At 52.8% G+C, this 16,228-nt stretch overlaps 1 pseudogene; it reads right to left on the bottom strand.

The window, feature by feature from the left end:
• Window positions 1–10,755: 10,755 nt before the first annotated feature.
• On the bottom strand, window positions 10,756–11,690 carry LOC142076486 (olfactory receptor 14A16-like; annotated as a pseudogene).
• Between the last annotated feature and the right edge of the window lie 4,538 nt (window positions 11,691–16,228).

Here is a 16,228-nt window from a genome sequence, read left to right on the forward strand (position 1 = left end):
TGTGCTGCTCAGGCCATGAAAACTGTCACACTGCGGCTGTACCCGCACCGCTGTGCCCCGTTCTGAGTGACACTGCCCGTTCCTGGGCATTCCCACCTGCCCACAGCCAGCTCTTCTCTTCAATCTTGGAAGCATTGTGGAAAAGCACACTTTTTTTTTTTGAATACCCGCTTTGACCTCACCACAGGACAGGCTCAGAGTCCATGACTGTGGCTGGTCAAGTCCATAGCAACACAGAAGTGTGTAGGCATGAAAAATAGCCAGCAGTTCAGCTCCTTTCAGTTGTTTAAGACAAGGCTTTTGGCTAGAACACAGGCAAGAAAATTTAAAAGCAGAACTAACCTACACTCCCTCCCTTGATCGGCACCTCTGTCATCATCAGTTCTTTGCATTTCTCTAGTTCCTGGGGAGTACAGATCAAGGTTTCCCTGTTTAAAAGCAACAAGAAAGATCAGTCACAAACATGCAGAAAACCTGCCAATCCATCCATGGTGCCCACCCAGCAGCATTATCAGGGCCCTGCAGATACACAGAAGGTGGGATTAATGCACCGGGAGGAGGGAGCAGGAACAGCCCTCTGGCACCCACGGTTGGTAACGAGAATTTCTGCTCTGAGCTGGGGCTTGGTCAATGTGCAAGGGCAGCACTGAGCCAGAGACGAACCTGAGCGTATCACTTCATCGCAGGTGCCACATGCCCTGCGCCTTCTCCCATCACCTCCTGCCGATGAATTGTTTTCCAGGCCCTTCCATCTCACTGCAGCTTCGATACCTGCACGCTGGCTCAGGTTTACTGGTCACTCACTCCTTGATGTCCAATGGATCACCAAACCTCCTGATGAAGGTTAGAAGGAGGATGAGGTCTCCTTTAGACAACTGGAGGAAGGGACACAATTTTAGGCCCTGGTAATGACTGAGGACTTGGAAGACCATGGACCTCTGCTAGAAGACCTCCAACTGCATGGAAGAAACATACAAAGGAAAATTGAGTTACACTCGAGTTAGAATGATTCACACAGAGACCAGAGACGAAAAGGGTAAGGAAGACCCTCCTGTTGGGTCACGAGGTTCAGAGTGGACCCCCTTGCTTTCTAAACTCCTGATGGAGCTTAGGTGCCGCTAGATCCAATCTTAGTCTCAGGCTTGGACAACAGGTTATGTCTAATGGAATTATCTATACAAAGTTGATAGTAATTACTATTTAATAGTTACATGGATTAGCAGTGTTTCATTAGTATTAACTCAGCATGCTATCAGTCACTTACCAAAGATCTGCTGTTGGTAAAAGGTCTCTCTGCCTCGAGGAGCAACCTTGAGAGATGTTCCAGCTCCAGGGGAGATCACCGCCATGCAGCCACGCTGCCTAGCAGGGAGAGCTCACAGAAGGCTCCCTTAGGCTGTCCTATTAATGGCATAAAGTGGTTGGCTCATAGTCAAATTACATGCGATGGGAAAGGTATGCATGAGGCTCCTTGTACCCACAGCTTTCTTTGTTCCTTGATGAATGAGTCTTGGAAAAACCACCAGCTATTCATGTGTCAAGCGCATGATGGGTGTTCCAAGCTCGTGTATCAATGTTCACCGAGCCACTCGGCTCCTTTGTGGGTTCTCAGAGAACAGACCGGAACCAGAGGAGTTCTTGGCCCGGCCACGGCTCAGACCTTTACCTCCTTTGGAGCCTGTACCAAACGACTGCTGGCTTGGTTAAGAGGTCGAGTGCGTCCATCACATCTGGCAGTGCTCTTCCTAATGCAGCCCAGCATGCCATGGACCTTCCTTGTGCAAAGGTGCAAAGCCAGGAGAGGACAAGGCTTTGGGGAACCCTAATAACAGCCACCTTATCTCTTCTCTGGTACAAAGGCAGCCAGGCTCTCCCCTGTTTTGCATGATGGGAGGATGAGGGCCAATGGGTGTCAGCTGAAACAAGGGGGGAACAACTCTCCCCATTAAGACAGTCAAGCAGTGGAGCAGAGCTCCCAGAGAGCTTGTGTCATCTCCATCCTTGGAGCTTTTCAAGCCCAAAACGAATGAAGCCCTGAGCACCCTGCTCTGACCCCATAGCTGACCCTGCTGAGAGCAGGAGGTTGGCCTAGAGACCTCCTGAGGTGCCTTCCAGCATGAATGATTCTGCGCTTCCATCCACAACAGATCTTCCCTTCGTGATGGATGCAAAGCACTCAGGTTCCCAGTGACTGCTGAAGTCAGACAGAAAGAAGTTTGGTCGGATGATCTGTGGCTTTCCTGTCCCACTCCAGGCTGTTGCTCAGATGCAGGGCTGCTTGGCGGGTACCCCCAAACAGCCCTGATCCTTTCCAGTGCTTCAACTTTTCTTTTCCTTTTTCCCTCTTTTCCCACTCACAATTTCTTCCCCTTGACCATCCTTGTACCCTCCCATGCAAACAGCACGTCTCTGTTTACCCTTCCCTCCCTGGCCCTAGTTTGGTTTTCTTTGTACCCTCATTTGGTGTTTCTGAGCTTGTCACCAGGGCAGTTCCTACCTTGGTCAGCAATTCCATTAGACTAGGACCTCCTTCTATTACCTGTAGTGTCCTGCAGTTCCTCGTGCTGTCCTCTTGTGAGAGGCACCACAAATCTGGTGGGCCATCTGTACCCCCACATTAACAGCTGTCCAAACAGAGCTTCGCTCCAGGGGGACTTGAGTAACTCTGGGGTTTGGCAATAGAAACCTGATGAAGTTTTACAGGTAGAAGTGGTCAGTCCTTTACTGGGGGCAGAGTAAACCCATAGATGAGGGCAGGCTGGGACCTGAGCAGCTCAGGAGTGACCCTGAGGAGAAGGGCCTGGCCGTTCCAAGGGATGCCATATGAGCCAGTGGTACACACTCACTGGGTATAAGGCCACCTGCATATGAGGCTGCACATATGGGGCTGCATTAGGGGGTGCATGGCCACCCAGACAAGGGAGTTATCATCCCCCTTGACTCAGCACTGGTGTGGTCACATCTATATTATCGGTGTCTGGCTTTGGGGCTCCCTGGTCTGGAGGAATTGGGAGGAACTGGAGAGGGTCCAGAGGAGATCTGCCAGGATGGAGTTTGGAGCCTGTGTAGAGAGGCTGAAGGTCCTGGGCTTTTTTAGCTGTGGGAAGTAGAGGCTCAGGGCACCACAGTAGTAGCCTGGAAGTGTTTGAAGGGTGGTTTCAGAAGTGATGGAGCTTTTCTTGGTAGTGGGAAGAGAAGGAAACCTCCACAAAGCACAGCTTGGAAGGTTCAGATTGGAGGGCAGGAAAAAGAACTCTCACTCAAAGGGTAGCCTTGTGGTTATAAGAGGTCACCCAGAGGGAGTCTGGATCAGCCCATGGCTTTGTGTTTCAAGGAAAAGCCAGTGAGGGTGGAGAGACATGAGTGAAGGTCTAGAAATGCTGGGGTGAGAGCTAGGTAGGGAAGCAAGATGGGTGTCTACAGCCTGAAGGGCAAGAGGTGCAGGCATGGGACAGTGTAGGACAGCCTGCAGTACAGATGGCCTAGGCCTCTGGCAAGACTGACAGGCCCATCAAAACCGATGTCTTTGTCTCCTTGGCTAAGGCAGTTGCCTCTGCCACCGAGGCCTCCAAGGAGGAACTTTCTTTTGAGGCTCTGGACTTCATTTCTTCCTTCTTGCCCCTTCTTTGGGAGGCCAGGAGGTACCATAGAATTTTTCTACCCTTGGCATTGCTCACCCCCACATCCAACTGCCCCCAAGAAGAGCCCTGAGCCACACGTGAGGGACAGGGTCTGCCTTCCCAGGGCCTGGGGGTGAGGGCTTGGCCTTTCTGCTTCCTAAAACAAACCAAGGGTTTTCTCAGCATTACAGCCACCTGCACAGTGCCTTTGCCTACCTGCAATCATGGCCTCCAATGATCTGCTCTAACGAGGCCATGGGGAGGCTTTGTCAGTAATGGTCCTCAGTGGGACCCATTAATACTTCAAGGTACTTTGAGTTTTGCTTCTGACTTTGACTTCTTGAGAGGTTTGTTCTTTCTCCTCTCATCATGGGAGCTTCAAGGACTCAGCACCAAATACACCATGGGTCTCATTAAAATACAGAAAGCCTTAAGGAGCTCTTTCTCTTCCTGTAGTTTTCTTCGGATCTTCCAGGCTTGTACAGCTAATTGGAGTCATTTCATAGTGTAGTTAAAGAGGAAGATTTCAAAGTGCACCTAATAAAAAATATCTTTTAATTTAAAGTTTTTATTTTATTACTTTAGTTTAGAGAAGAGGTGATAGAAGCCTTCTCCAAGTGATATTGATCCAGGGTGTCTCTTCCGGTGGCCCGGACAGGCAGGAGAAGCAGTCCCTTGAGATGTGACTCTATATGGAGAACTTTGCTCCTCACCTCCCAAACCTCACCATTTCTCTCATTGGCCATCTGGGACTTACATCACTCTTCCTTGCATCAGACTTCTCCACTGATCTCTGCAGCTGGGTGTTACAGCTCCATGGCACCAACTCCCACCTGCTTCCCTTAGAGAACTGGCTGCACACAGGCACAGAATAATTTTTTTCTATTTGCAAACAGAGAAAAGCAAAGCATGATAAAGTTTCATAAACAATAAAATATACTTTGTAACCATATGCTAAGTACAAGCTGTCTCTAATGAAGTTGTCTTTCTACAAGGGATAATCTTATGAGAAATGTTTGAGATAGATACAAAAAAGTTAGATATAACCATAATTAAAGAATTGGCTAAAGAGCCAATTAGACTACTGAAAGACAGGCAAGCTTTTAACTCCCTGAAGCTCAAAGCAGCAACTGAGTAGGTGAGAGTTATCTGAATGAACAAAGAATAACGTCCAGAGAAAATTAGAGACTGATGGAATGGGCCTTTGTCTAGAGAGTCTGCATCTGCAAAGGCGACATCAGAAATGGTCATTGTATCCGGACAGGTGAAATTATATGAAAGATTAAAGAAACTGAATACACCGTATAACAGGAAGAACAGTGATGATGACGTTACAGGGCAAGACCAATATTTCTTTGGAATATCCCTTTTGAAAGGTCATTGGATTGGTAGAGGTCTCTTGTGAGTGAGGACAAGCAAGTGTTGCACTCATCTTTGAAAGTGGCCAAAAGTGCAACCCAGGGAACCACAGGCTGCACAAGCTCACTTTGGTGGGGGGTGAGCCATTGAATGAGTGCTCCTGGGTGACATTTCTGGGCACCTAAAAGAGAAGAGCATGGCCATGGACTTACCAAGGGTAAATCATGCCTCGCCAACCGGGTTGCCTTCATGATGAAGTAGCTGCATTTCTGCATGAGGGGAGAAGAGTGGCTGTCGTTGACCTCCATTTCAGCAAGACTTTTGGCGTGGTCTCCCTCAATATTCTTGCACCCAAGTTAGGCCATTCCAGTCTGGACAGGGAGACAAACAGATGAGCAAAACACCAGTTGGATGAGAGAGCAGTGGGGAATGGGCTATGCTTCACTGGAGGCCAGGGGACACACTGGGGTTTGGTGAGGTGGCCCTGTGCAGTTTAACAGCTGTATCCACGACCCGGAGGAGGCAACTCTCACCACATTTTTCAGTAATCCTAACTTGGAAGGACCATTCCTCTGCCTTAGGGATGCCTTTCAGATGGACTGTCCTGTCAGGAACTTCATGAAAAAGACAGTGGATAAGGGTCAGGTCCTGCGCCTGGGATAGACTGACAGCCTGCAGTGGCAGGGGAAGGGGACTGCCTGGCTGGGGAGCACCTCTGCGGAAAAGGCCCTGGTGGTGCTGGGGAACAGAAGGTAAAACAAAACCCAGTAGTGTGGCCTCATGGCACAGGCAGCCAGCAGTGTCCTGGAGTGTGTAAAGAGGAGCCTCGCCAACAGCGTGAGGGAAGTGATTGTCTCCCCCTGGTCATTACTCGTTAAACCACCAGTGCACTACTGTGTCCACTTCTGGTCCCCTGGTTCAAGTGTACTGGTCTGGCTGGGATGGGGTTAACTTCCTCTGTGGCGCTGTCTTTGGCATTTGTGCCTAAACCAGTGTTGATAACACACCAGTGTTTTGGCTGTTGCTGAACAGTGTTTGCACAGCGCCAAGGGCTTCCCTGTTTCTGACTCTGCTCCCTCCCAGTGAGTGGGCTGGGGGTGGGCGAGAAGTTGGTGGGGGGACACAACCAGGACAGCTGACCTTGAGTGACCAACTCCGTACAATATGACGTCATGCTCAGCAATGAAATCTGTGGCAGAGGAAGAAGGAGGAGGAGTTTTTTGTCGTTCAAGGTGTCTGTTGCTGGGAGACTGCTGGGCGTCAGTCTGCTTGTGGGAGGGGGTAAGTGATTGCCTCTTTGTTATGGTTTATGTTTGGGTTCACACTTTTTGTCCCCTATTATCTGTTTTGATCTCAACCCACAAGCTGCACAACAACTCCATGCAGCAGCATGGGTGGAGACCTGGCCAGCTAAGGAGTGCCCTGAGGAGAAGGGCTGGGCACCAGGACGATGCCATAGGAGCCAGTGGGCCTCCCATTTCAAAAGGAAAGTGGAGAAACTGGAGAGGGTGCGGAGGAGGTCTGCCAAGATGGAGCTAGGGGCCTAAAGCAGGAGCTGTGAGGAGAGTCTGAGGGAACTGGGCCTCTCTAGGCTGCTAAAGGAGGCATGGGGCAACCTAGTAAGAGCCTACAGCTACCTGGAGAGATGATGGAGCCAAGCTCTTTTCTGCAGTGGCCAATGATATGACAGAGGCAACAGCCACAAATTGCCTCTTGGGAGCTTTAGGCTGAGCGTTGCTGTGATCTCCATCTTTGGAGCTCTTCTTTGCTCCACAAAGTCCCAGCCAGCCTGGAGGCTGGACTAGAGACCCCCAGCAGTCTCTTTCCCACCAACCCCTCCATGAGCCTGTGCCTTGACCACGTGCCCCATGAGAAAAGATGAAGCTGGAGGTGAGGGTCTCTACATCCTGTGCTCCTAGGACAGTTCAGGGTGGAAGGGAGCTCAGGTGCTCTGTAGTCCAATGCCCAGCTCCAAGCAGGGCCAGCTCTGAGGTCAGACCAGGTTGCTCAGTAAATGTCAGCACCCACCGAGAGATTTTACAGATGAACCAGGCATCTGGGCCACCATTACAGAAATGGAGACGAGGCCTTTGAGCAGCTCCCTGAGCACAGCTAGGGGTACGCCATGCCTCCTGAGATTCCTGGGAACATCCACCTTCTTGGGCAGAGGAGTGTGGTTCTTCTGCAAGTTTCTTGGCATCTCTCCAGACAACGGGGTGCTTAAGGCTGGACACAGGATTGAAAGAAAGCCTCTGGCTTGGGTACTATCAACTTAATTGCTAAAGGAGAGGGAGGTGGAGGGATCTCAGCATTTCCAGGTTCCTGCTGAAGGATCCGAGAAAGGAGCTGAAGAGAACACTTGTGAACTAGCATAGCCTTTAGATCGTTTCACATGTGAGGGCTCTGCTCCCCCATCTCATTCCTTGGCACCCAGAAACCTCACCTGCTTTTCCGTCCTCTCCTCCCAAAACCTGACCAAGTGACGGGAGGAAAGACAGCAGAAAGGCCCTAGGCCTCTGTGAATCAGCCGGGGTCTGGCACCTGGAGGGCAATGGTGTCATTTCATTGGACACCCCATAAAGACTCAAGCTGGGGAGTGCCTCTGCAAGTCCGAACCAACAAGGTCCATGGCCAGGCAAGGCTGTGTCTCTGGCTGTGTCTGGAGACCCGAACACCTACAGCTTAGATGAAGCTGGGGCTGAACCTCAGGCCTGGGCTTCAGTGGTCTCCTGGGCCCATGGACAGAGATGCAGTGGAGGCCCAAGTGAGGCTGCTCTAGGGCCCTGACACTGCCCCCATGGGTTCCCACCTGCCAGTGTCCTCAGTAGGTCAAGTTCTCATGCCCTGATGTGCAGGATCTGCTCTCTGCTTCTCTCCTTCCCCACATCCCTGGGGATCCAAGAGATCACAATTTCACGGTCACTACAGCCAAGGCAGACACTGGTCCTCACATCCCTGAGCAGCTCTTCCTCCTTTGGGAGTACCAGGTCCAGGTGAACATCAGACTGGGTGGCCCGTTTGGCAGCTGTGCTAAGAACTTTTCCAGAACCTCCACAAGAAACCTCCTGGACTGTTTGCATCCTGCTGTCTCACTTGACCAGTGAATACCAGGGAGACTGAGTCCCCCATAAAAGCCAGGGTCTGGGATCCACAGATTTCCTCAGGTCATTTAAACAAGACTTAGTTCATTCCTCACCCTGACTCTATGACCTGTAGCTCTGTCCTGGGTCTGGCTGGGATGCAGTTAATTCTCTCCATAGCAGACCGTATGGTGATCTGCTTTGGGTTTGTTACTAAACGGCACTGGTAACACACCAGGGTTTTGGCTACTGCTGAGCAGTCCCTGCAGAGCCTGAAGGTTTTCTCTTTCTCACTCTGCCCCCTCTGCAAGTAGGCTGGGGGTACGCAAGAGGTTGGCAGAGGCACAGCTGGGAAAGCTGACCCCAACGGACCAAAGCAATATTCCGTACCAAATGATGTCATGCTCAACAAAAGAACCGCAAGGAAAGACGGAGGAAGGGGGGACATTTGTGGTCATGGCATTTGTCTTCCCAAGTAACTGACACACATGATGCTTTCCTGGCAGTGGCTAAACATCTGCTGGCCGATGGGAAGTGTGAATGAATTCCCCATTTTGCTTTTCCTTCACACACAGCTTTTGTTTCACCTATTAAACCATCTTTGTCTTGACTCCTGAGTTTTCTCGCTTCTGCACTTCCGATTCTCTCCCCTGTCCCCCTGGGGTTGTAGTGGGGGAGTGAGCAAGTGATTCTGGGTGTTTTGTTGCTGGCCAGACACAAACCAGAAGTAACTCCTACCGCAGTGTCATCTTTTCTGGCCTCTCGTCTGACCCCCACACAAGCTCTCACCTCTCCTGTTCCCTGTGCCGTAGAGGAGCTCCATGGACCTGAACTGCCCTGACGTCACACAAGGCAGCCCCCACTTCTCGTCTTCCCTGTTTGTCTCTCCTCAAAATATTGTATCTCCACCCACCACAAAAGCCGTGGGAGCTGTCCTTCCCCACCTCAGCTCTTATTCCTCTGAAGTCACAGCTCTGTGATGGCACCCGGGGCTCCTGCTCTCTGTGGCCCAGGCTGTGGGCTTTGGTGCCCATTTGGGCTGCGGCCCCTCCGATGGGGCACCAGGACCAAGGGCAGACTTGTCCCATGCAAACCTGGTCCCCAGAGATGGGACCCCGTGTGTGGAAAGGCTTTGCTTCCCAGCAGAGGCATGCTAGAGTGGGTGGCAGGTGGCAACAGAATGGTGGATGAGGTTGCCACCCCGAGAGCAAAAGCTGCAGTGCCCAGGGCCAGAGAGAAAGAGCCCCGGCAGGAGAGGGGTTTGCTGTCCCAGGTGACTCTGCAGCACCGTGGGGCCTGTGCCAGAGGTGGGGCTGATCTCCACGAAGGACAAGGTGCTGCTGAGAATGTCCCTGGGGGAGGACAGCCTGTGATCCAGCCACACTCTGGACATCATGCTGGGGGCTGAGCGGTGTGCTGGTTTTGGCTGGGATATAGTTAATTTTCTCCATAGTAGCCAGTATGGGGCTGTGTTTTGGATTTGTGCTGAAGACAGTGTTGATAACCCAGGGCTGTTTTCGTTCTGCTGAGCAGGGCTTACACAGGGTCAAGGCCTTTTCTGCTCCTCACCCCACCCCACCAGCGAGCAGGCTGGGGATGCACAAGGAATTGGGAGGGGACACAGCTGGGACAGCTGACCCCATCTGACTAAAGGGATGTTCCATATGATATGACGTCATGTTCAGCAATTAAAAGCTGGGGGGAAGAAGAAGAAAGGGAGGGATGTTCGGAATGGTGGCGTTTCTCTTGCCAAGATGGCTGAACATCTGCCTGCCGATGGGAAGGAGTGAATGGAACTGAATGGGAAGGTCAGCCTCCCCATCAGCCCCAGGGATGGTGCTGGCCCCAAGGCCACGAGGAAATGGAGGCTACTCACTCGCTGCCTCTCCTGAATTCATATTGCAGGTGATGCCCAGACCTGACTGAATTTGCCCCCTCCTCTGCTCCCACCAGCCCCACTCCCCACGACAGCACGACAGTCCTGGCCCTGGGCCTCCTCCGGCACCTCCTGCATCTCTCCAGCCTCCCCTCCCTCTGCCTGCTGGGTCCCCACTCACTCCCATGGCACTGCAGAGTCCTTGTCCATGGATACATCGATTTGGTGCTTTCCTTTTGGGGGACTTAACCTTGGAGGGTGTTTCACCTTCTGAGTCTCCATTCATTCCAAGCCCAGGGCACGGGGTGAGTCCCCATCCTCTCCTCTCCTCACCCCTCCAAATTCATTTCCAGAGACTCTGGTATGTGCCATCAGTCTTGTCATCCATGAAGAAACCTGAGAAGATAATGGGAGGTCATGGACCATCTCCCCTGCCATTGGACACCAAGAAGAGAGCTCTTAAATCCAGACCATTTGGGCCAGTGGAACCCAATGGTACCGTGAGCTTAACCCCAAAAGACTGAGAATAAGAAGGAGAACAGACTTTTTAAAATATCAATTCCTTGGACATTTATTTGGAAGCAAATTTGGAGGAAGAGCCCAGCCTTCAGGCACTGCACCTGGGAGATCCCCTTTTATTGAAGAGCTGCTATCAGGCATGCCACATAGGACACAGTGTTGGACAAGCGTAACAGATTCAAGCCTCAAGACAAGTAGTACTAAGTCAGAAAATATATATAAGCAGGATTATCACAAGAGAAAAAATCAGACTCATGGCCTCAGATAAACTCTGGGGAATGTGCAGAGAAGGGGAGGCAGGTTATTGTTGGTGAAACAGCGTCCACTGTGCCAGTTTCCTTAGGGCATCCTTGAGCTCCTGGTTCCTCATGCTGTAGATGAGGGGGTTCACTGCTGGAGGCACCACTGAGTACAGCACTGCCACCACCAGATCCAGGGATGGGGAGGAGATGGAGGGGGGCTTCAGGTAGGCAAATATGCCAGTGCTGATAAAGAGGGAGACCACGGCCAGGTGAGGGAGGCACGTGGAAAAGGCTTTGTGCTGTCCCTGCTCAGAGGGGATCCTCAGCACGGCCCTGAAGATGTCCACGTAGGACACCACAATGAAAACAAAACACCCAAATCCTAAACAGACACTAACCGCAATAAGCCCAACCTCCCTGAGGTAGGAGTGTGAGCAGGAGAGCTTGAGGATCTGGGGGATTTCACAGAAGAACTGGTCTACAGCATTGCCGTGGCAGAGGGGAGTGACAATGTATTGGCCGTGTGCAGGAGAGCAGTGAGAAACCCACTGGCCCAGGCAGCTGCTGCCATGTGGACACAAGCTCTGCTGCCCAGGAGGGTCCCGTAGTGCAGGGGGTGGCAGATGGCAACGTAGCGGTCGTAGGCCATGACAGTGAGGAGAAAATACTCTGCTGAAATGAAAAAGACAAACAGAAAGAGCTGTGCAGCACATCCTGCATAGGAGATGTCCCTGGTGTCCCAGAGGGAATTGGCCATGGCTTTGGGAACAGTGGTGGAGATGGAGCCCAGGTCGAGGAGGGAGAGGTTGAGGAGGAAGAAGTACATGGGGGTGTGCAGGCGGTGGTCGCAGGCTATGGCGGTGATGATGAGGCCGTTGCCCAGGAGGGCAGCCAGGTAGATGCCCAGGAAGAGCCAGAAGTGCAAGAGCTGCAGCTCCCGCGTGTCTGCGAAGGCCAGGAGGAGGAAGTGGGTGATGGAGCTGCCGTTGGACATTTGCTGTTTCTTGGCATAGGGGTACTGTTCAAAACTGGAAAAGACAAGGAAAAAGTATGAAAGACTTCTTCGAGCAAAGCCACTCCTTTTTTCATAGAAATCCACCCCCGGCCCCAAAATTGAAATGCATTTCCTTCTCTGGTTTGTGCTGGCTGAGTGTGCTCTGAGGAGCAGGACCTCTGTCCACAGCCAAGGAGCCAGCTTTTCTCTGCTGCAGTGGGTACCTGGCAGCTGGTTTGTGACAGCTCCAATGTTCCCAAGGGATGTCAGATGTCATCCGCCCTTAATGGAAAAAATCAGTATCTGCACTCATGACTCTCAAGAGCGTGGGCTGCAGAAGAGAGGCTTAGCGTGACCTTATAAGAATTTTGTCTGTGTTTTTTATTGTCCACCATCACATCTGCTGAGTGTTCTTTTTAGGGGTAGAAATGCTCATTTCTATGACTGAAAATGTGAAGAGTCTTGAGACAGGAGAGGCAAAAGGGCTCAGCTCTCTGTGGCTTAGTGCAGTCAGGTGAGCTGCAGTGTCCATGAGTCTGTTACCCAGCTGCCCTGCTCTTTCCCTTGTGCTGCCTCAAAGATGACTTCACTCACAAATTACTCATTAAAAGAAACCAAACCAAACCACTGGACTCTGATGAAAGCAGGGGAGCACTGTTGCAGAGGGCAGATCTGCACACTCTTCTCTTTCCCACCCCAGAGGTGGAGTTGTGATGGAGAAGGACACCGTCCCTCACAAGAGAAGCAAAGGACCCTGAGCGGAGAGTACTGACCTCCAAGGGAAAGCTCAGCCCTCCCTGGGATCCTACAGGAGAGCTGTGCCTTTCTGGAGGGCAGCTCGCAAGCCCAGCAGGACAGGCAAAGCGGAGGGTCAGGGGTCCTGAAGATGGGATGTCCTAAAGGGAGAGTCAGCTCATTGCCCAGCAGACAATGCCCAGAAGACATCCACAGTGAAGGACCGAATGAGAGCTGCCTTAACGGAGCCTACCCCAGTGCTTGTTTGCAGCTTCCTCCCACCCCCTGCCCAGGTCTCTGCTGCCTGGAGCTGTCTCTGCCGAGAGCTGGTTCCCTGTCCCCACCTCTCCTCCCTGTCGGTGCTCACAGACCCCATCCCACCCGCTGTGTGCTCAGCTCTGCTTGCAGACCCCTCCTGGCAGCCGGGCACTGTGCAATGTCTTCTCTGTCCATGCAGGCTCTGATGGGATCATCAGACCAACCCTGATGAGCCTGGAGAAGTTGTACTGCTGCTGTCTGTAAAGCACGGTGTGTTGATTTCTCATACTCCCTGCTTTATTCACCTCCAAGAGTAACAGATTTGGAAATCCAGTGCCTCCTCTTGACATGAGACATTAATTTCTATGTCCCATTGCCCACCCAGGCAACCCACAGTAGAAGATAGAAAGAAAAGGATACTTGCTTTTCAGGTAGCCCCTGCCTTGCTGTGCTTCTTCAAAAGTCTTCTGGGAAAGTCCTGTAGTGATCTGAAGATGTGAGCAGGGCTGACCCCGGTAGCACGCTCTCGACAGCAGAAGGACCCTGCCCTGCTGGGGCTCGCTCCTTCCACCCACAGCTTCTCCCCACAGCGCCGTGGGGAGCTCCCCGGGCAGGCTGAGTGCTGACCCTGGCAGGCGGCAGAGTCCCTGCCCCAGCACACAGCCCCTGGGGTGCAGGGACCCTGCTCGCAAGGACAGCCCTGGACACCCCTGGTTACACACCCACATGCACACCTCCACAACCATCCCTGGGAGAAGACAGCCCTCATGCCCTGTCCCTCTGACAGTGTACCAGGGAAGCCCTGCTCTGGAGCACCTCCTCCTCCTCTACATTAGAGAAACTGAGTGAGTCCTCCTGACAGAACCAATAAACTGTCAAATGGAGCAGTTTTCGGAGATCCCTCCAGGAACTGAAGCTGCATTGCCCCGCACCCAGAGACTTACCATGTAGATGACTGTGAAGATTCTCCCCCAGTGAGCTCTCAGCATCCTCCCACTCGCCACTGCCTTTAACCTCTCTCAGCCTCGCAGGTCTCCCCTCGGTGCCTGCAGGCAGTGCCCCCAGCCCTGCTCCTGGGCAGAGCTGTCTCTCTGCAGCGCTGCCCGCTTGCCATGAGCTCCCTCCATCCCAGGAGCCCAGCCCAGCTCAGCAGCAGAGGACCAGCCCAAGGCACCACTTGCTCTGCCCCCTCGGGGCTCCCTCCACGTGTCCCTGCGCCTCCAGGGAACCTGCTGGGAACAGCCTGAAGCCATCACTCATGGTCCCTCCCTCAGCTGCGGAGAGACACTTCTTTCCAGCAGGGGCATTTCTCCCATCTGAAGAAGAGTCAGCTCCAGGAATCACCTTTTCATTGGCCCATCTGTAGACAGGACACCCGGACAGGGACAGGGAAGGATCTCATTTAGCAGTGCCAAGGGAAGGGATTCAGCCCCCATTCCATGGTTGTGGCCCTGGGGCTAGAAGTGGGCTCAGCTGCCCCCCATGCACAGCACAAGCCCACAGGAGGTGGGATTCCTCTGGCCTCAGCTCAGGTGTGCACACAGCAGACACCTGCATGTCAGCTCCTTCTCTCAGCTCCCTGCTAATTAATGGAGATGGAGGCCAGGGCTGACGTGGTCACATGCAAAGACCTGGGGACATCTGGAGTGCCAGAGGTGGTCCAAGATACCTGGAGCTAGCTGCAAGCTCTAGTGGAGCAATGCTGAGAGACAGGGCAGCATCTGGGGGCACCTTCTTGGAGGCTGGAGGTGAATCTCTTTGGCCAGTGGAAATGGCATCAGATGCCCACATTTAGGATGATGGAGCCTGTCTCTCTTCTTTATGTTGTGGGCAGCCTACGCAGGGATTCATCTGATGGAGTCATGTACCACAGGGAGAGCTCAGTTCCTCTCTGTCTTTCCCATCCGCCAGGTTGTCTAGATCTCCATTGGCTCTAATGGCGGTGGTGTCCTGAACATTCTCGCATTGCCCAATCCACTTCAGGGCAGTTATTCCATGTAAGGCCAGTTGCAGGCCTGTCATGGTAGGTGAGGTGCCAAGGCTCTCACACACAGCGACATGCAGTTGGCAGGGACAGCGATGGTCCTACACAGGAAAGCCATCCCCATGCAGAGCGAGGGTGTGACAGACACCCAGACAGCATTGCGACAGATCCAGTGCCTTTGGGCCAGAAACTGATTGCCACCCCTGCAGCGTGGCAAGGTCCGTCCCTTTTCTCTCCAGTAGAGGTAGGGCACTCCATGAATGGGAAGCCCATCACACCAGGGTCACCACGCGTGTGCCTACACCTTCAGACTTCTGGTTTTTCTCTCCACCAACCTTCCCTCACCCCCTGGAGAACACCCCCAACAGTTGTCACAGTGGGCCTGTCAGGAGCACCTTGTCATTCCTGGAGATCAGCTTCACCTCCACCAAAGGCCCTCGGGGACAGCAGAGACCCCACCGACAGCAAACCCATGTCTTGCCAGGGCTGCCCTTCCCAGCCCTGGTCCTCTCTGCCCTTGGGGACAGCAGGGTTTGCTCACTCTCTTGGCACCCAGGTTCAGCTTTCTGTTTCCACCTGCTCTCCACCCCGGCATGTCTCTGCTGTGAAGCAAAGCCTTTGCACACACGGGGGCTTGGACACTTGGTCCCAGGTTTGCCCAAGACAAGTGAGAGCTTGGCCTGGGGCTGCACCTGCAGTGCTACAGCCCAAATGTGCATTGATGGCCTCAGCCAGGGGCACAGCCAGGACGAGCTGGAGCCTGTGCTTTTTGACATGCATGGAGGAAGTGCCATGGCGTGGTGGGACAAGTGACACAGCTTGGGGTGCCGCAATGGCTGGGTAGAGGCTTTTCAGGAGAGCCAGGCTGGAAGGGTCAGGAGTGGGGTTCCCTCAAAGTGAAGAAATTCACTGCATGTATGGAGCTCATCAATGGGGAAGTGACAAGTTGGGTGAATGTCAGAGGAGGGGCCAGTAAAGGTGACATCATGGTGGGAGATGAGGAACCCACTGTCAGGGTGGGGAAGTTGGCTTAGTCTTTTCTAAGCACCCCAAGGAAGTCTCTGGCTGCAGAAGCCTGGCTCTCATGGGCAATTGTAATGGCCTTGGCATCTTCTGGAAGGGGAACACAGCAGGATGCAAACAGTCCAGGCGGTTTATGTCTGGGGAACCACTTCTTAGCACAGCTGCCAGATGGGCCAACAAGGGCAATCCAAACGCGGATTTGAGACTCACAAGCTGTACAGAGCTGGTCAGGGACGTGAAGGTTGATGTAAGCCTTGGCCGTTGTGACCCTGAAATAACCTCAGATGTTACCATGAGAATGGAGGACCTGCATCCAAGGGTGCTGAGAGAGCAAGATGATGTCAGAGTGAGGCCAGTCTCCATCATCTTTGACAGGTCATGGAGACTGGGGGGACTCCCTGATGATTGGCAAAAGTAAAAGTTGCGTGCCTGTTTCAAAGAGTCCCAGAGGATGAACTGGGGAGGGAAAAGCTGGTTAGCTTCGCTTTGGGTGAATAACATGTCCCAGAGGTTGTTCTGGATTGCATTTCCGGGGCGG

This window comes from Calonectris borealis, unplaced genomic scaffold (assembly GCF_964195595.1).
Source record: "Calonectris borealis unplaced genomic scaffold, bCalBor7.hap1.2 HAP1_SCAFFOLD_58, whole genome shotgun sequence".
In the NCBI taxonomy this organism is placed as follows: Eukaryota; Metazoa; Chordata; class Aves; order Procellariiformes; family Procellariidae; genus Calonectris; species Calonectris borealis.